This window comes from Mesoplodon bidens (assembly GCF_964165515.1).
Source record: "Mesoplodon bidens genome assembly, chromosome: 3".
Classification (NCBI taxonomy): Eukaryota; Metazoa; Chordata; class Mammalia; order Artiodactyla; family Ziphiidae; genus Mesoplodon; species Mesoplodon bidens.
Genome location: NC_138178.1, coordinates 56,231,355 through 56,251,667, shown reverse-complemented (window position 1 = coordinate 56,251,667; position 20,313 = coordinate 56,231,355). Strand labels below are relative to the sequence as shown.

The window sequence follows — 20,313 nt, the reverse complement described above, 5'->3', positions numbered from 1 at the left end:
TGTACCATACTACTGTATTTTTCAAGGTACTGTACTGCCGGATTTAAAATTTTTTCTTTATTTTTTGTGTTTTTTTAATGTACTTACTGTTTGTGTGAAAAGTATTATAAACCTATTACAGAACAGTACTATATAGCCAATTGTGTTAGTTGAGTACCTAGGCTAACTCTGTTGGACTTACAAACAAATTGGACTTACAAACGTGCTCTTGGGGCTTCCCTGGTGGCGCAGTGGTTGGGAGTCCGCCTGCCGATGCAGGGGACACGGGTTCGTGCCCCGGTCTGGGAAGATCCCACATGCCGCGGAGCGGCTGGGCCCGTGAGCCATGGCCGCTGAGCCTGTGCGTCTGGAGCCTGTGCTCCGCAACAGGAGAGGCCACAACAGTGAGGGGCCCGCATAAAAGCAAAAAAAAAAAAAAAAAAGTGCTCTCGGAATAGAACTCGTTCATATATAGGGGACTTACTGTACCCTATTTGTCCCCCTCACATCATTTTGCACACAAATTCCTTGAAGCCCATCCTTCACCATGCTGGGCAGTGGTAGACCCTCCCAAGGAGCCTCCTTTAAAAGGTGAGGAATCACACTATGGAGTTGAAAGTTCAGTGCCCCCCCAGGGTATCTCCTGCCCCTCCAGAGAATCTCTAGTTGAGGGGCCTGCAGACCATCCTGGGAGGCATCTCTGGCCAGACCGTGCTGCCCAGATGGCACGTGAGTGCCCCCTGGGGGCAGCTCATCCAAGAGTCCCAGGAAATATAGAGCCACCCCCTTCACTGGCATTTAATTTGATGCCAAAATTTAGTGAAGAAGAGTTGTCATTTAACATACTGTTTTTAAATTTAAATTGTCAAAGATGGGTGTTACAATGTTCTAAAATGGCTGTTACTCTGCCCTAAATTTTAGGACAAAACCTTTCAAGCTACTTCAGTCTCCTGACAATAGGGGTGTGTTTACCCTGACTTCAGGGGGGTGACCATGTAATAGTATTGACCTCCCTCTGCCAGGTTTTCTCGGCTATAAAATGGTCATAATGCTACTTCCTCCCCCTTAAGACTGTTGTTAGGGTTAAATACATGTAAAGCACTCAGAACAGAGTCCAGAACAGAGTCAGCGCCCAACGAATGGAATCTTTTATTACTATTACTACTGTCATTATTATTATTGAAGGCCTTAGGTATTACCATCTGAGAACCTCTGCTGGTGCCAAGCCTCCACTAAACAAAAGGACCTGGGTTCAAGCCCCACACCCATCAGGAACCCAGGCTCTACACACACACCCAAGTCCCCCAGTCACTCCCCAGCTCCCGCACTCTATGGGGGCACCAGGGCCCACAAGTGCCTCCAGCAGCTCAGAGGTGAGCCACAGCTGAACACTCCCTCTCCGTGTTTGTGGGGTCCTGCCAGATCTGAGGGGCTCAGTGCTGCTGGATCAGAACGCCAAAGGGTGAGATGTGCTGGGTAAGAGGGGGCGGGGAGGGGGAGACAATCCCCATGAAGAGCACTTAGTCATATGAGTGACCCTGAGAAGGGGCGAGACACCCTGGCGAGGAGCCAGGAGACCAGGCGTCTAATGCCCGCTGGGTCACTACTTGCTGTGTTACCTTGGACAATCTACTTTCCCTCTCTGGGCCTCAGTTTTCCTCTGGTAGTGAGGTGGGTGGGTCTCACAGGTTGAGTCCAAGTCCTCAGGGGCCCTGGCTTTAACTGCTGCCCTCTTGGTACAGGACCAACATATTTCCTTTGTCCAGACCCACAGGAAGTGTCCTTTCCAAAGTCTTAACAGCTCAAGACTTTGTCCCCTCCAGACTTTCCAGGGCTCACATGGGCAGCAGCAGGCGTTCTCACCCGTGTAGGTGCAAACAGCAGTTTTGAGAGTTGGAAGGAGCTCAACAGACCCTCTAAAGCCAGCCCTCTATTTCACAGCAAGGTGACTGGGGCAAGAGGGAAGGGAAGTGACCTGCCTAAGGCCACAGAGACAGGATGGGCCCAGGGGCTCTGCCTCCTGGCCCTGTTGATCCATAAGCCCCTAGGACCACCTACCACCTTCAACGAAGGCCAGTCTTGGCAGACTCCCAGCTTGGGGGTAGGAGGTGCCAAAAACAAAACTTACTCTTTTACTGGGGGTGGGGAGGGCTGGAGCTGGCCTCACCCAGGAGTCTTATCCCCACAAATCAACTTCCAAGGTCTGGTCTGCCTGGCACCCCATCCCGAATATAGAGCACAGAAATGGAGGGCCTTTGACCCTGTCCCCCCGTCTCACCCGCCAGTAATACCAGGCTGAGGGAGGGGAAGGGAGGGAGGGAGAGAGGGAGGGAAAAAATAGGGTAACAGTTCATCCTGGTTTACCCAGGACTGGCCCAGTTTTAGAATCGAGAGGGCTTCATCCCAGGAAACACCCCTCTCCAGTCTGGGCAAACAAGGGAAGACAGCCAGCCCCACCTCCCTGGGCTTGATCAGGTCTTCCTGAGCAGAGCTGGGCCACCAACCCCCATGGCTCTGGGGACACACAGTTGACTAATGATATCAGAGCAGTATGTGACCTGCTCCCCAAGAAAGAGAATGGAAGGCCACATTGACCCTCGAGGACCCTCAGATCACTGCTGCCTTACCCTGTCAGCAGAGCGGCCCACACTGGTGGTCAGTCCCCAGGATTCCAGAGGACAGCATCCCTTGCTGCCCACCCAGCCCCCAGCCCCTGGGCCGCAGGGAAGAAAGACAATGGAAACCAATGATGAAATCCAAGATGTCCCGGGAAAGCTGTTAAGCACGCAGGCACCAAGGGGAGCCCCGCCTAACAGGGGAATTTCTGGGGGAGCACATCTAGACAGAGCCGTGAGCACCTCACAGAAGTTTCTGGGCCCCAGTGAGGCCTCAGAATCAGCAAAATGATTCTCAGGCCCCCGAGAGAGGCACTGAAGTCAGGAGATTGTTGTTTGATGGAAGTGAGACCACCCCTTGAGGAAAAAGGGAAGAACTCAAACCACCTGAGATCACATTTGTACCACTCCCCTCTCCTGCTTCCCCTCCGCAAGGAGGGCTTCCAACAGAGAGCAAGTGGAATCATAGAAAAACACATTTCTATCTCTTGCCCAACTGAACCACTAGCCTGAGACTTACTCCAGACACATTGCCCGACTCACTCCCTGAAATCCTCCCTTCCGGTCCCCAAATGCCATCAAACAAAGCTCTGAAGGAAGGATAGAGAAGCCAAGAAGGCACATCGGCATCACTGTCTTGGGGTTGGAATACCGACTCTGCCACTGACCCGCCAAGAGCCTACGCCAGGCTTATCAAGCTTCTGAGTTACAAATGTGCTCACTCCCATAGACTGACCCTAATCCGAATCCATTTCCTCCTTCCACCAAGGCCCTCGGCACCTGAGCAGGCTGCACTAGCCGGTCACCCAGGTGACCTCTGGCTCTACGGTCAGGCTGGCTATCTGTACCCACACGGGGCTCATGAAACAGCAACCTCTGATAGAACACAACTCCAGCTTTCAGGAGGGCCCACTCAGCCCTGATTAAATCCTGCTGAAAGCTCTGGCTGGCCCTGGCCAGGCCCCATGCCCTGCACACACCTGTCAGGAATGAATGACCCTTTATACCAGACCCGTCCTGGAGACCCCAGCCATCAGCCCTGCACCCCAGACAGCCCCCAGTGCCACCCTCAGTCTGGGAGTCCCCCTTCACACACTCACACACATTTTGAGTGACCCTGAGTGTTTGAAGCCACAGAGAGGTGGGCTAGGCCGCCTGCCCAGTCACAAGGCACGGATGGGGGTGGGGCCGCCCTCAGGTGCAGCCAGGCCTCCAGGTGGAGAGAATCTAGCATCTGCCAGCACTTCTTGCGGGATGCTCCTCCAGAGCCAACCAGAGCCTGGGTATTCAGGGAGAAACAGGCTTTTTCACTGGGGCACTCACCTTTGCTCCGGGGCCAGGACAGGGAGAGGACATGAGAGAGAAAAGGGTGGACAGAGGTGCTGACAGGAGCAGGAAAGAGACCCAGCTCAGGCACTCTTCTTCTAGAAACATTCCCTGCTGCCCATCACAGGAAGTTGCTGACCTCAGCTGGCACTCCACAGGGATGCAGAGCTTGGTTCAAAGCTGGGTCCTGCCACGAGCGCATGGCCCTGTCCTCCTGGGTCATGAATAGCCCACAGCAACCCCTCACCCCGTGAAGCCACCTGGTCTCTTCTCGGGACCCACATTGCAGCTTCTCATTTTTATCTTTTTTTTTTTTTTTTTTTGCGGTACACAGGCCTCTCACTGTTGTGGCCTCTCCCGTTGCAGAGCACAGGCTCCGGACGCGCAGGCTCAGCGGCCATGGCTCACGGGCCCAGCTGCTCCGCGGCATGTGGGATCTTCCCGGACCGTGGCACAAACCCGCGTCCCCTGCATCGGCAGGCGGACTCTCAACCACTGCGCCACCAGGGAAGCCCTCTTTATTTCTTTATGGCTGCGTTGGGTCTTCATTGCTGTGCGCGGGCTTTCTCTAGTTGTGGCAAACGGGAGCTACTCTTCGTTGTGGTGCTTCGTTGTGGTGTGGGCTTCTCATTGCAGTGGCTTCTCTTGGTAGAGCACAGGCTCTAGGCACATGGGCTTCAGTAGTTGTGGCACGCGGGCTCAGTAGTTGTGGTTTGCGGGCTCTAGAGCGCAGGCTCAGTAGTTGTGGCTCACAGGCTTAGGTTCTCCATGGCGTGTGGGATCTTCCCGGACCAGGGCTTGAACCCACATCCCCTGAATTGGCAGGCAGATTCTTAACCACTGTGCCACCAGGGAATTCCCTACTCATGCAGTTTTTCTGGTTAAGGGTTAGGGGTGAGGATTAGGTTAGGCCTGAGCTATCTAACATGGGGACCACCTGCCATGTGTGGCTTTGGAGAACGTGAAATGTGGCCAGTCTGAACTGAGATGTGCTGTTTGTGTAAAATGCCCATGAGATCTGAAAGATGTGGTAGATAAAAAAGTATATAAGGGGCTTCCCTAGTGGCGCAGTGGTTGAGAGTCCACCTGCTGATGCAGGGGACACAGGTTCGTGCCCCAGCCCAGGAAGAACCCACATGCCGCAGAGTGGCTGGGCCCGTGAGCCATGGCTGCTGAGCCTGCGCGTCCGGAGCCTGTGCTCCACAACGGGGGAGGCCACGACAGTGAGAGGCCCGCGTACCGAAAAAAAAAAAAGTATATAAGATATCTCATTAATCATTTTTATATTGATTATATGTTGAAATGATAACATTTTAGATATAATGGGTTAAAGAAAATATATTTTTTAAATTAACTCTACCTATTTCATTTTACTTTTATAATGTGGCTATAAAGCAATTAAAATGACACTTGTAGCTTAAATTATATTTCTATTGGACAGCATTGGGTTCAAGCATTCCCTCCCCTACTAGGTTATAAGCTCTCTGAGAGCAGCAGGGGCAGCTTGGGTGAGAACAAAGCCTGAGACAGATCATGAAAGGTCTTGAACGCCAGGCCGAGGGGTCTGGAGTTGGCCTCTGGGCAGGACTGAATCTGGGAAGCGGTTCTTATAAAGTCAGCTCCATACACGTGCCACCTAGGAAGATGCACTCCCAGAGCCAACCCTGGCCCCACGAGGGAGAGGAGGAGGTGGTATCTGAAAGGAGAGTGTTGCTCAGGTGGGAAAAGGGGGACAGGACATCCAGGTGGAGGCAGCTGTCTGAGCAAAGACTCAGGAGCAGCAAAGTCAGGCCTTGTTTGCAAGGGGACCAGAGAGAAGGCCAAGAGAGGAGGGGAAGGAAAAAGGGTTAGGAAGAGGAGACCAGCCAGAAACAGAGAACAGTGAGAAGAGTAGCTGTCTTTGAAGGAAGTTTCTTTGGGGGAAGGAGTCCTGCTCATTTCAGCCCCTCACACATACCCACACACCCACACACACATTCTGGAGCTGGTTTTCAGAGAAAATCTCCCAGCCCTCTTCCTCCCAGAGGAAGGGAGGCCCCAGGTGACACTGCTGGCCTCCCCCAGCAGCCCAGTATCCACCCCAACCCCTCCCTGAGCCTGAGCCCCTGACACCACCTGAGCTGGCCCTGTCTGCACTGGCCCAGAGGCAGGCTTGGAACTGGTGGAGAACAGGGCAGAAGAGGGGCAGCCTTGGGGGCCAACATTTGCCCCTGCTTCCTGCCCCAAGACAGATGCTGGACTTGGTAGGGTCAGGCCCTTGAGAAGGCCTGTTTCTCATTTAAGAAGGAGTTGGGTCTTCAAAGGGCCTGGACTTATCAGGGAACAGGACCCAGGTCCTATCTCTGCCTCCTCTATTCTAGTGACAATCATCCAGACAGAGAGGGGCGGTTCTTAGCATCATGGCTACTGGCCTCCATGAGGCAAGACTCAGACCAAAGAAGGCATTGGGGCCAAGGGGGCTGCTTTTTGGTTATCAGAGGATTTAGAGAGGTGGGGTGGGGGGAGTGTCAGTAAACTACAGCTCAAGGCTCACACCGCTTGTTTGTACAGCCCATGAGCTAAGAATAATTTTATGTTTTTAAATGGTTGGGGGAATAAAATCAAAAGATGAATAAGTTTATGACACATGAGAATTCTATCAAATTCAAATTTCAGTGTCCCTAAATAAAGTTTTATTGAGACACAGCCATGCTCATTCATTTATGGATTGTCTGTGGCTACTTTTAGCACAGAGTTAAGAAGTTAGGACAGATGCTGTGTGGCCCACAAACCCTAAAATATTATTTATAAAAACATTTGCCAACCCCAAAGTTACTGATTTTGAGGAACTACTCTAAATCTGGGTCCCAGGCTCTGGTCAGACAGACCTGGGTGGGAATCCAGCCTACCGTTTCCTAACTGGGTAGCTTTGGAGATAATAATAGGATCAACCTTGAAGGGTGGCTGAGGGTGAGATAATGTATGTACATGCTTGACAAATGTTAGCAATTAACCTTACTACAATTATTATGCCTTGTAAGTGGAAGAGTCTGGAGACCCTCAGATCTCCATCACCAGCCCAGACGTTGAGCGCCTGCAGATATGCCAGTATTTGGCCTGACCAGAACTGGCCTCAGGCTCTGCGCTCCCAAACCTGCTCTTCCTCTTGAGCCCCCCATCTTGACCGGGGACGTTGGCAAGTGCCCCTCACCATAACTTCCAAACACCAGGGAGTCTGGGGTGGCAGCTCATGAATGTAAGCAGGTGAACCAGGCAAGACTTAGCAGCCAGACAGTGAAAGAAGAGATGGGAGCGATGCGTGTGGCATTGCCCTTGTGCCAGGCAACCCTGATGATCCTTATGAGGTCAACGGTGTTATTGCCATTTCACGGAAGAGGAAACTAAGGCTCAGAGAAGCCAAGTAACTTGCCTAAAGTCACACAGCTACAAAATGGCAGAAATGGGAGGTATATATAATACATTTCACATAATTTGAAATTCCAAATGTATAAAAGAGTGCAGTAAAAAGTCAGCCTCTCAACCCTGACTCCCAGCCACCTAGTTCTCTGTCCTGGAAGCAACTGGCCTTGTTTGTCCTTCCAAAGGTATTCTGTGCATATTCAAGCAAATATGAAAAAATACATATACACATATTTAGATAGATATAGGTAGCCATCCTTCCCTCCCTGTTTTTGTTCTTTACCCAAATGGTAGTAAACCATATACACTTATCTGTGTCTTGCTTTTATCACTTACAGTATAGTTTAGAGATCTTTCCATATGAATACATAGAGAGTAACGTCATTCTTTTTCACATGGTATTCCATTGCATAAATATATCATGATTTATTTACCCAAGCCTATATTAATGGACATTTGGGCTGTTTCCAGTCTTTTGCCATTAAAAAAATAATGCTGCATGGAACTTCCCTGGTGGTCCAGCGGCTAGGGCTCTGCGCTTCCAGTGCATGGGGCCCGGGTTCCATCCCTGGTCGGGGAACTAGATCCCACATGCCACAACTAAGAGTTTGCATGCCACAACTAAAGACCCCATGTGCCACAGCTAAGAGCAAGCACAGCTAAATAAATATTAAAAAAATAATACTGTAATGAATAGCCTTGTATTGATATATTTGTTGCTTCACACATATGTAAGTATATCTGTAGGATAAGTTCCTACAAGTAGAATTGCTGTGTTTGTAGTTTTGAAACATAATGACAGTCTACGATAGAGATTGATCCAGGTTACAATTCCACCTGTAACACGTGAGCAGAGAGCCAGGATTTGAATTCAGGTCCATCTGGCTCCAATGCCAGGGCTTGTTCTGCTACACCATGACCATCGTTGCCATCTCGAGAAAGGCCACCTCCGCGTCTTGGGTCCTCCTGCTCACTCACCTGGAAGGCCTGCCTCCTCTTCCAGGAGACCTCAGCCCTGCCAAATGCCCCATGGACAAAGGCGAACTACGCTTCCGTTAAAACCCTGTCCACCCACTGTTGGTCCTACCTTGCTTCCAAGCATCTAACAGCTCTCTCCATGTTTCCTGGGGGTTACTCTTTCCCCTCCAATGTCCCTGTGAGGACAGAGATGGTGCCATCCATCTGCAGGCATGGTACCTGCCATGCGGGATCAACTCAATAAACGTTTGCTGAATACATGTGTCCAGTTTTCAGGCCAGATACATAGATATTGTCCCTGATTTCTCCTTCCCCTTCACCCTCCAGATTGAACTGATAAATACTGTAGGTTCTACCTCCAACAAGATTTGGTATTACCAAATTGGTACTACATTGGTATTTCTTGAATCCTCCCACTTGCCTCATCCCAACTGCCACCTCCTAGTCCAAGCCACTATGATCTCCCACTTGGTTTATTACAATGGCCTCTTACCTGGTGCTCCTGCCTCCACGCTCAGGCCTTCCAATCCACTCTCCATATCTCATGCTTTGTGGACAAAACTGTTAACTGTTCTTCCAATATCCATTCCCAACCTTTGCATTGTGTCTGGGCACCTTTCCCAGCCTGCCCTGTAGCCACGTGGGACCACGGGACTGAGATCTGGCTTCACAGGTGTGAGCACTTGTGATAGGCGTGGCTTCCATCTGCCCTTAACAGCTAAGGGCACAACTTCTACCCCCCTCTACCCTTCCCACTGCTGGGACATGACGAACAGTCAACTTCGAGATGGAGACTGGGCACTGAGAATGGCAGAACCACAAACTAGGAGGAGCCTCAGGAGGCCTCTGGGCAAAGGGCAGGGTACCTGTCAGGGACACTCTAAACAGGAGTCCTGATAGCACTGCCCACCCTGTCCCAATACCTGAGAGCCAGCCAGCCAGAGAGTGGGAATACAGCAGGAAGCAAGACCAAGTGTCTTTGAATTTAAAAATTTCTTGAGAGTTGACTTGGAGCTCAGCCATTGAAATGTCATTCTCCTGGATTCCTACTACTACTACGCACACACACACACAGACACACACACATACACACACACACGTGTGTGCTCCCTCCTGGCAGCTCTCTGCTAGGAAAGAATGCAACTTTTTCCTTTCTGTCCATCATCACTTGCTTTTCAGACAGCCTGCATTCCTCCTCCCTGAAGTCAGCAGCCTCTTGTCCTGGCCAGTTACAGAGAAACTACACATACTCAGTGATCCATTCTACTGGGTGAGCTCTCTACTATCTGGGCTGAAGGAAAAGCAGCAGAGAAACGGTCCCCCAAAATGTGATCAGCACACACACAAAGTATATATGTACATATATCCCCTTTATCTATAACCATGAGTGTCCACTATGGGCTGAGCACTTAGCTGGGTCTTACAGGACCCACAAACAGGGAGAAGCAGCAGCCCCTGCTCTCAGGAAAGGAGGCCAGTATTGGTGACCTCATGTCATTCAGAGCTCAGATCTGTGTATAATCCATACATGTTTCACAAGCTATCTTCCCCACCTGCCAAGGCCACCTGTCCAATCCCTCGGCAACTTCTCCTATGTCTTAGTTTTTCAAAGCTATTTCATATGCTCTCACAGGAAAGAAAAGCTAATAAACATCAGTTTTTTACCCTCTCTTTTTTTTCCTACTGTAGCTTTATAGTAAGTTTTGAAAACAGGTAGTATAAATCTTCCAACTTTGTTCTTTTCCAAATTGTTTTGGCTTTTCTAGTTCTTTGCTTTTCTATATAAATTTTAGAATCAACTTTTTAATTTCTACTGAAAACATCTTGCTGGAACTTTCATTGGAATTGTATTTAATCTATAGATCAGTTTGGGAATATTTGACACCTTGCCAATCTTGAGTCCTCCAATCCATGAAAATAGTATATCTCTCCATTTGTTTAGGTTCTCTTTGATTTCTTTCATCATATTGTAGTTTTCAGCATGCATATCTGGCACCTAGTATTACATTTCATGGGTTTTGGTGCTGTTGTAGATGGTGCTTTTTAAAAATTTATTTCAATTTCCAATTGTTATTGCTAGTATACAGCAATAGGATAATTTTTTTTGTACAGTGACTCTGTATCCTGTGATCATGCTAAACTTATTAGTACTAGTAGCTTTTCTGTAGATATGGGGGGAATTTTCTATGCAGACAATCTTATATGTGAACAGTGATTCGATCTGTGAGTCTTTTTTTCTTGCCTTGTTGCATTGCCTGAAACAACCACCGTAATGTTGAAGAGAACAGCAAGAATGGGTATCTTTGTTTTAGGTCTTCCCTTTGCCCTTCATCTCAGAATGTCTCTCCTCTAGCAATTTACTGCTGACATTGGTTATTTATTGCTTGCTAGCTTGGTGATGAGGAGTGGAGGTGTTCACTTTTTTTTTTTTTTTGTGGTACGTGGGCCTCTCACTGTTGCGGCCTCTCCTGTTGCGGAGCACAGGCTCCAGATGTGCAGGCTCAGTGGCCATGGCTCACGGGTCCAGCCGCTCCGCGGCACGTGGGATCCTCCCAGACCCGGCCACGAACTGGCGTCCCCTTCATCAGCAGGCAGACTCTCAACCACTGCACCACCAGGGAAGCCCCACATTTTTTATTCTCAGTGATCCTGTCCCTCCCTCAGCAGTAAGAAATCTGTAATGATCTGGATCCACTACTTTTTCTGTCTCTCCTCCATGGATTCAGGAGCCTTTTTCTATTCCCTTCCTCCTAGTTGCAATAGATCTTTCCCTGTGCCCTGAACACTGCCCTTTGTTCCCTAAGCACCTTTTGTTTGGTGGTAGAGAAAGGGTGGAAGCATCTGGGGCAGGGCTTTGCTCCTTTCCTGAAGTGGCTACTGGATATCTACCACAGGCCTTCCTTTTAAAAAGGATTTTCTACCCTTTTAAGAGCGTACCATTCTTCCATGGTTTCCATTGGCCAGAATTAAGAAGCCCTCTGATCCAATGACAATCTAAGGATTCTCGTTGTGCCCAGGTGACCCCTCCTCTCTGAGAGCCAAGCTTTGTCCTGGAGTATGTCCCTTGGCCCGACTCCTGTCCAGGAGCCTTCTCTGACCCAGTGCCCATTCCACAGCTCTGCATCCCAACACATCTGCATCTCAGGGCAGCACCAGCTCACTCTAGGGCCCGCACAACAATGAACATAACCTTCCCCCATTTTAACCATGAGGAAACAGGCTCAGAGCAACTGAGTGATGCCCCCACAGTCACACAGCCAGGCAGTGCCAAAGCCAGGATTCAAGCTGGCTCTCTCCCCACAGTGCTCATCAACCACCGTCAGTTATTCAGTCAGATATCTGTGAGGCGGGGTGGAGGCAGGATTTTTTTTAGGACTGAGGAAATGAAAGAGGTCTTTGAGTTTGTGTGATAGCAGGCAGTGGAATAGGACTAAGATTGAAGATTCAGAAGAGAAGGGGATCCAAGGGGAGGGAGGTAGATGTGGATTAAGGAGCCATTTCAATTGGATTAGCAGTGGAGAAAGGGAAGAGTTTAGGGCCTTAGAACTACAACTCCAAAGCAGATGCCTCTCTCTTGGCTTCCATTTTCTCCAGTGCTGGGAGGCACAGGGACCAAGGCTAGGATTTGCAGGACTCCAATCAGTGGCCTCCAAAGGCAACTTTCCCTAGCAGCCCTCCCAGCCAGGGAACAGGAATGGAGATAAGATATGGACCCCCAGTGGGGTGGGGCAGAGGGATTAAAGTGCTGCCAGAAAGAGGCAGGTCAGACTGTGGTTGCCCAGAGGGATCACGCCCTGCTGCAGGCAGTCTGGGAAGGCTACCTGAAGGAAGTAGACCCAGTACATAGTAGTCAGTCGATACATATTTTTCGTAATTGCTTTAAATGTCCCAGGAGACATCTGTGGATGAATTCTCTGAATCCCTGGCTGGAGCTGATGGTGGAGACACTGCTACTGCCATCACTTCGTGTGCCTGAGCTCAGGGGAGGCAACTATGTCCTCCCAGTGACAGAGAGATGTCTGCTCCTGGGCTTGGGGGAAGGCACTGGAGGCTATCTGTGCCAGGTGGCAGGAGGAAGAGGGATGGTGAAGGCATGGAGACCAGGGGAGAGAAATGGTCTCAGCATGAGGGCCTTAAATGTCAGTGTAAAGCCAGAGGCTCTGTGACCACTGCCCGAGCACAGACGGGGATGTCAGATATGCTGCTAGGGTCTTTCATGCACATGCCATCTTTGCCTGTCATGTTTGCAGCTGTATTTCCAGTGCGCAGAACTGCACCTGGTACAGAGTAGGTGCTTGACAAATACCTAAGTATATGAATCATTTAATCCTCATAATATCTACTTTGCAAAGGAAGAAGCTAGGATCAAAAGGCATTCAGACCCAGCCCTTGTGGGAAGCAGAATTCTAAGAATGACGCCCAATGACCCTGACCTTGTAGGATTCCCCCAACCTTTGAGTGTGGGTGGTATCTGTGAATATGATGAGATATCATTCCCATGATTATGTTATGTTATATGACAAAATTGAGATTATTAGGTGGATCTAATCTAATCATTCAAGCCTTTTAAAAGCAGAATTTTCGCCAGCTGGTGGCAGAAGGGGAAATCAAACAGGTTTGAAGTACCAGAAGGATTCAATTCACTATCACTGGCTTTGAAGATGGAGGGGTCACATACAAGGACCAAAGAGTGGTTTCTAGGAGCTTAGAGTGACCCCAGATGACAGACAGCAAGGAAATGGGATCTTAGTCCTATAACGGCAAGGAACTGAAAACTGCCAACAACCTGAATGAGCCTGGAAGTGCATTCTTCCCCAGAGCCATCAGATAAGGGCCCAGCCATGCCTTCATTTTGGCCTTGCAAGACCCTAAGCAGAGAACTCAACCATCCTCACCTGGATTTCTGACTTGCAGAACTGTGAGCTGATCAATACATGTGGATTTAGCTGCTAAGCTTGTGATCATTTGCTACACAGCCACAGAAAACTAATACAGCCCTCATATACAACACACAGAGACCACAAGCGCCAGCCCCCAAGTGCCACATCACCCTTGGAGCATACAGGGCTCATGATCCATGCACACCACAACCCCCCAGTCTATTGCAGGCCCATCCCACCCACAGGTGCCTCAAAGTGCCCTCAACACTCACTGTGTAAAGTGTTCCGAGAAGCCTGCTGGAGACTGAGGGCATTTCCTGCTGCCAGGTCCGCTCCCAACTGGGCCAAAGGTGGCTACCTGTCAACCAAACAATCATGCTCTCTCTCTTCAAGGCACAGTTGTCACTGGGACGTGGCTGCCTTGCCCCGAACTACATTTCCCAGCTCTTCTTTCATCTAGTATGGCCCCGTGATTGGTTCTCACCAGTGGAATGTGAGCAGAAGTGGTGTGCCATGTCCCAGTCAAGGTTGTTAAGAAGATGGTGTATCCCTCTCTTTCCCCATCCATCCACTGGGTGCATGGAACACCAAGGCCCTTAGAGGCTCCTAGAGCCACAAGCTAGAAGGAGCCTTGGTCACCATGGAGAAGAACCACCTGACAATCAGGAACACCTGCATTGGACAGTTATGAGAATGAACATTGTTATTGGGTTAAGCCACTTAAATGGGGTATGGGGTGTTGGAGGGTGTTCCGTGTTATATTAGCGCGTGTTACCTTGTTATACCAGCCCTTGTTCTCCTGGCCCCTCCTCTCAGGTCAACCATAGAGAGAGGCTGGGGGTCTCAGGTCTGATGGGTCTCCTGGACAGGGTAAGTTCCCCTCCTCCCCTGACTAAGGAAAACCATGGAGGTCCCTGTAGCTGTCCACATTTGCCCAGTGGCATCCTCCACATGCTCAGTTCTGGGTTGGGGCCGGGCTTGGGGCCACCTCTGACCCTTGCTTTTCTCTCACCTCCACACCCAGTCATCTCCTGTGTGCATCCCCATGGTCACTGCTCTGGGCAGGCCTCATAGGATCTCACTTGGAAGTCAGGAATAGCCTCACACTTTTCTAACACACCATGCATTTGTACCTCGGAGACCTTTCTGAAATGCCGATCCCGTAACACCTCTCCCTGCTCTACAGCCTTCAGTGGCTCCCCATTGCCTTCCAAATAAAGCCCATTTTCCCACTCAGTCCAGCCTTCTCTTCCATCAGAGCCCCTCAGGGCCTCAGTGGTGCTCCACACCTCACCATTCCCCCACAGGCCTCCCTGCTCAGGTGAAATGTGTAAATAAAGCGCCTACCACAAAGGCACATTATTAGCAATGATGACAATTGTGATCAGCTGAAACAACCTCGCCTCCTAGTCTAAGACTAAGTCCTACCTGTCCTTCCAGATGGCCCAAATCCCACCTCCTCTGGGGGCCTGTGAGGGTTAACTTTATGTGTCAATTTGATTAGGCTAAAGGATGCCCAGATCTCTGGTAAAACATTATTTCAGGGTGTTTCCAGAAGAGGTTAGCCTTTGAATCGGAGGCTGAGTGGAGAAGATGCCCTCACCAATGCAGTGGGCATCATCTAATCTATTAAGGGTCAGAATAGAAAAAAAACGCGGAGGATGGTGAATTTGCTCTCTGCTTAAGCTGGGACAGCCATCTCCTACTGCCCTTGGATATCGGTGCTCCTGGTTCTCGGGCCTTTGGACTCAAACTGGGACTTACACCACTCGCTCCCCTGGTTCTCAGGCCTCGGGGTTTGGACTGGAACGTCACCACTGGATCTCCTGCGCCTGCAACTTGCAGGCGGCAGATTGTGGGACCTCTCAGCCTCTGTAACTGCATAAGCCAATCCCTCATAATAAACCTCTCTATATATCTACTTGTACATCCTATTGGTTCTGTTTCTCTGGAGAACCCTGACTAATAATACAAGGCCCTCCCAGATGCTCCCAGCAGGCACGAGCCCCCCATTCTGCTCACCTTCTAGGACTTGGGTCACACAATTCATCAACACTGCTCATTACCAGGTGTCACAGGTTGGGTCCTCTGAGAAGACTTTAAGATGGAGCTTTAGGGCTTCCCTAGTGGCGCAGTGGTTTAGGGTCCGACTGCTGATGCGGGGGACACGGGTTCATGCCCCGGTCCGGGAGGATCTCACGTGCCACGGAGCGGCTGGGCCGGTGAGCCATGGCCGCTGAGCCTGCGCGTCCGGAGCCTGTGCTCCGCAATGGGAGAGGCCACAATAGTGAGAGGCCCGCGTACTGCAAAAAAAAAAAAAGATGGAGCTTTAGGTGCAGAGTGTTTATTAAGGAGGCCCTTGGATCAACACCTGTGGAAGGGAGAGGAAGAACCAGGTGTGGGCAGAGGGAGAAGTTGAGCTGTGGTGCAGATCCAACCCCATGGGCACTCTGGAGAATATGTGCCCTTGAGGGGTGTCCTGAGTGGGGCTGAGATGGACAGGCCTTTATATTCCTGCCTCAGTGAGTCAGGCGATGTGGGCCACCTGGGAAGGGCTGTAACCTTAGTGAAGCAGCTCTTGGCAGCTGGAGCCATCCCAGGTCTGACAGTACTCCCAACCGCTGGGGCAGCAAGTCCTTCCTAGAAGGAGGATCTGGGTGCTGCATCTCCCGGTCCACCACAATTTGACACATGGCTGTCACCTCCCCCACCCACTCCAGGCACAATCCCTGGAGGCAAGCGAACCTAGAGGCTGAGTCAGCCCTGTACCTTTGCCTCCCTTCTCCCACCCCAAACAACCTCCAAAGCCACCATCTTCAGCACAGACCCCAGGGCTAGCTGAGTTCAGAGGGTGTCTGTAAGCTGGGGGTGGGGTAAGCCCAGGCTGGGGTACAGGGGGGGTCTAGCTGGAAGCCGGGGCTCTGGGTTCCCTGCGTGGCCTCCTGATGCTGGTCCTCAGAGAGCAAATACTGCCCCCAGGACAGGTTTTATAGAGCTGTAGGTTTGTGTGTTGGTTGTCACACTGATGGGGCATGGGGCACCGTTAGTGGGTAGGGGAATTGTCCTGCAACAAAAAACTGTCCCTGGTCCCCAGCTGGTGAAAAACCTTTCTAAATCTCCAAGTTGAGAACTTAACTCTGTTTTACATACAAACACAAAGTGTTTTGTTGTATGGCTTTAAAAGCATACACCTAATTTTCTAGGAATGCAACTACTACATACATCAAAGGAAGATGTGTACTTTGCTTAGTTTGGAATTTTATCAAGAAATATCCTCTTTCAGAAAATTGTGTCAGGTATTCACCTGCGTTTCACCTGTCACTTTCTTAATGCTTCTATTTATAGCTAAAGCCAGGGGTCATTAAACATGCCAAGGTCTTCCTAGTGTAGTGATGCTTAAACATTACAGACTGAAAAAATTTTTACTTTATTGTCAATGACTTTCTTTTAATTTCTCCTTTACTTTACAATTAAGGCAGTATATTTGTTTTTTAATTATGTGTCTGGATTGGTTGTAGTATCTGTGACTTTCTTTTCAAGATGATAAAAGGGGCTTCCACAATACTTTATGTTAGAAGGAGAGTGATGGGTCTCACAGGTTAAGAACCTCAGACCTGGGTGAGCGTCCTCCTCTTGGGCCTGACCTATCTCCCAAACTCACCCCATCACCCCCGACCACTGCCACCACCGCCACCAGGGAGAGGTGGGCTCTAGGACCTGTGGGGGGACGGTGCCCTCTGCAGGCTGTCAGCCTTTCTTTCTGGAAAACAGGGCCAAAGGAAGCCCTGGATTTGATGATTCAATCTGGGACAGAGCCAACTGGAGTGATCCTTATCTCACCATGTCTGTTTCCAAAACACCCTCCAGATTCACCATCATTGATCCTGAGCCCTCCTACCATACTAGGGACCTAGGTGGAGGTGCAGAGGGGTGACGGGGGAGGGGAGAGGTGGAGCTGGCCCCCTCGCCCTTCCATGGGAGCTTAATGGAGTTTGGAGCCCAGAAGCAGGCCTCTCCCAGCCTGACCTGCTTCAGGGGGACAGCTTCCAGGCTTAATTCCCACTCTTCAAGGCCATTTCAAGGCCGAGGATTTTTTCAAGGCCTCCCTGGGTACTTCAGCCAGTGATGCTAGGCTCAGGCCGGGCATCTCCCAGGGCAGAGGCAGAGAGATGTGCCCACCACCTAACTGAGCTTACAGCATCAGTGCGTGTCTACAGGGGGCGTGAGTGTGTCTGAAAAACCAGGAAGGTGCCTCAGGGCTAAGGAGTAGGGCTACGAGTAAAATACAGGATGCCCAGTTCATTTCTATTTCAGATAAACAGCAAATGATATTTTTAGTATAAATATGTCCTATGCAATCCTTGGAACATACTGATGCTAAAAAAGTATAAGTTGCTCATTTGAAATTGAAATTTAACTGGGTGTTCTACATTTTTATTTGCTAATTCTGGCAGCCCTCCTTAGAAAACAAGTCCATGTGTCTGTGTGACATAGCATTGTTAATGTGACTGTGTGAGTGTGTAGGGGCCATGCACATACCCCAAAGTCACCGTGGGAAGGCACACATGGAAAATGCTACCACAAGGAAGGCCAGGCATGAGGCGTGTGCCTGTCAGTGAAAGGGGGTGGGTCAGCCCATGTGGACCCAGCCTCGAATCCTGGGCCTGTAACCCAGAGATTCTCAACCTTAGTGGGGCTCCAGGGTCCTCTAGGGTTCAGATTCCCAGAGCTACCCCTCCACACACATACACACCCCACTCCCAGATTCTGGCTCATCCAGCTGGGGCTGGCAGCTGGCTCCTATTTCTCACATACCATTCACTGGGTTGCCAGTTTTGTCATCAATGCCAGTTAAGGCCTGGATCTGGGCCTTGAGGAGTAGGAAGCAGGCAGGGGACTTCCTCAAAGGTGAGTGGTGGGCTCAGACCCCCAGTGGCTGCACTGGCTGGGGCCCAGCTTATCTTCTGAAGTTGGCAGTCCAGCCTCCTGGACAAAGGCCATCCTCCATCCTCCTGGTGGTCTCCTGCCTCCCTGTGGAGAGGAAGAGTCTAGCATGAATGACACTGTTCTGATGAAGAAACTGAGGTCACAAGACAGGGCCAGGACTGGAACCCAGCTTACCTGAGTGCAAGCTGATGGAAGGACCAGGCTCCAGCGTGATGTCCACCAGCCCCAGCCTGGGTCTCCTCACCCCCCTCCCCTCCTCACCAAGGAAATGACGGCCATTGGTTCTGTGTCTCCCAGCCTGGCCAGGTCCGATTTCAAACAGCCTGTGTGCTGTCCCTTCTCAGCCCATGTGTTCCAAGCCCCTGACCACCTCCTCCTCCCCCCCTCCTCGGTGCTAGGTAATGTTCTGCACAATGGCTGTCCCGGCTCTGACCGCACCACGTCAGGATGACTGTCTGCGTCTCCCTCTACAGCTGAGTGCTTTAAGGGTCCAGACCCGGTCCCCTGCACCACCGTTTCCCTCGGCACGGTGTTCCGGGAGTGTTTGAGGAATGAATGGGGGGAACTGGTCTCATCAAATGGCCACCAGAACTGACTTCTCACACTGTCCTCAGGTGCCTGAATATCAAGAAGCCCAGTAGCGGCAGACACCATCTTCCAGGAACTTAGGACTATCAGTGGTAGGATGCGAACGCCTTCTGATTAGAAATGAACCAAAATAATCACACGTCAGTACGCGCTTACGTGGCCACACTGAACGAGGCAAAGTCCTTAAAGTTCAATGGAATGGATATTTAAACATCTTAGGGTCACATAGAATTCAGAGGCCTTAGGGCTAAATGAAAAATTCTATTTGTATAGAGTTATTAGCTTCCTATTGCTGCTGTAACAAATTATCACAAACTTAGCGGCTTACAACAAAACCAATTTATTAACTTACAGTCCCAGATAACACAAATCCCAAATGGGTCTCACAGGGCTAAAATCAAGGTGTTGCAGAGCTGCATTCCTGCTGGAGGCTCTAGGATAGAATCTGCTTCCTTACCTCCTCCAGCTTCTAGAGCCATGCTGGCTCATGGCCCCCTGCCAGCCAGCAATCACATCACTCCAACCTCTGCTTCTGTTATCACCACTCTCCCTCTGACTCTCCCGCCTCCCTGTTTCTCTTATAAGGACCTGTGATTACATTGGACCCACCTGGATAATGCAGGCTACTCTCCCATCTCAAGATCCTTAATTTAATCATGTCTGTAAAGTCCCTTTTGCCATGTAAGTTATATATTCACAGGTTCTGGGTGAATATGGTTAGGATATGGACAACTTTGGGGCAGTGGTATTATTCCGCCCACCACACCCAGTTTGAGTCAAAATGCAATCAGGTTATCAGCCTGAGAGGGGAGCTGCACCACAACTGGGAAGTGTGTGTAAAATTTGGCACCAAGGATATGGGCTACTTGGGACTTCCCTGGTGGTCCAGCGGTTGGCAGTCCGCCTTCCAGTGCAGGGGCCGCAGGTTCGATCCCTGGTTGGGCAACCCGGATCGCACATGCCGCGGGGCAACTGAGCCTGTGCTCGGCAACTACAGAGCCCGAGCGCCACAGTTAGAGAGAAGCCCGAGTGCCGCAATGAAAGATCCTGCATGCAGCAACTAAGACATTATGCAGCCAAAAATAAAATAAAATAAATAAATAAATATTTTTAAAAAAGAAAAGGATACGAGCTACTTGACCATGACACTGATATTAAGAAGTAATCTGTATATGTTCGGCATTTATAATGTTTGTAACGTATAAGATAATTTGGTCTTTTAGAGTGACGGCCTTTAACCACTGAAAGTGTAAAACTGAGTAATTTAAACTGAGGGTTTTAAGTTGAAGGCTTAACGAGTTTATATACAATACTAGAACCTATAAGAGAACTTTAAATTCACCATATTTTAACTTTTACTATTATTTAATTTAGATTTTTTTTAATGAGTTTAACAATTGATTTTGTAAGGATTACTTAGTACTCAGGAAGGAAGCTCTTCTTGGTTAAGTTAGAAATGGAGTACTGAAATAGGAAGTCTCTCTTTTTTTTTTTTTTTTTTTGTGGTACGCGGGCCTCTCACTGTTGTGGCCTCTCCCGCTGCGGAGCACAGGCTCCAGACGCGCAGGCTCAGTGGCCATGGCTCACGGGCCCAGCCGCTG

The 20,313-nt window shown here is 49.9% G+C and overlaps 1 long non-coding RNA gene across 1 annotated transcript in view; it reads right to left on the bottom strand.

The window, feature by feature from the left end:
- Window positions 1-13,692, bottom strand: part of LOC308614144 — a 44,035-nt gene extending 30,343 nt beyond the window's left edge. The window contains exons 1-2 of the long non-coding RNA XR_014015360.1: window positions 13,662-13,692; window positions 13,450-13,535 (exon numbers count right to left, since the gene is read on the bottom strand). This is a non-coding gene — a long non-coding RNA (uncharacterized lncRNA). The remainder of the gene's footprint in view (window positions 1-13,449; window positions 13,536-13,661) is intronic.
- Between the last annotated feature and the right edge of the window lie 6,621 nt (window positions 13,693-20,313).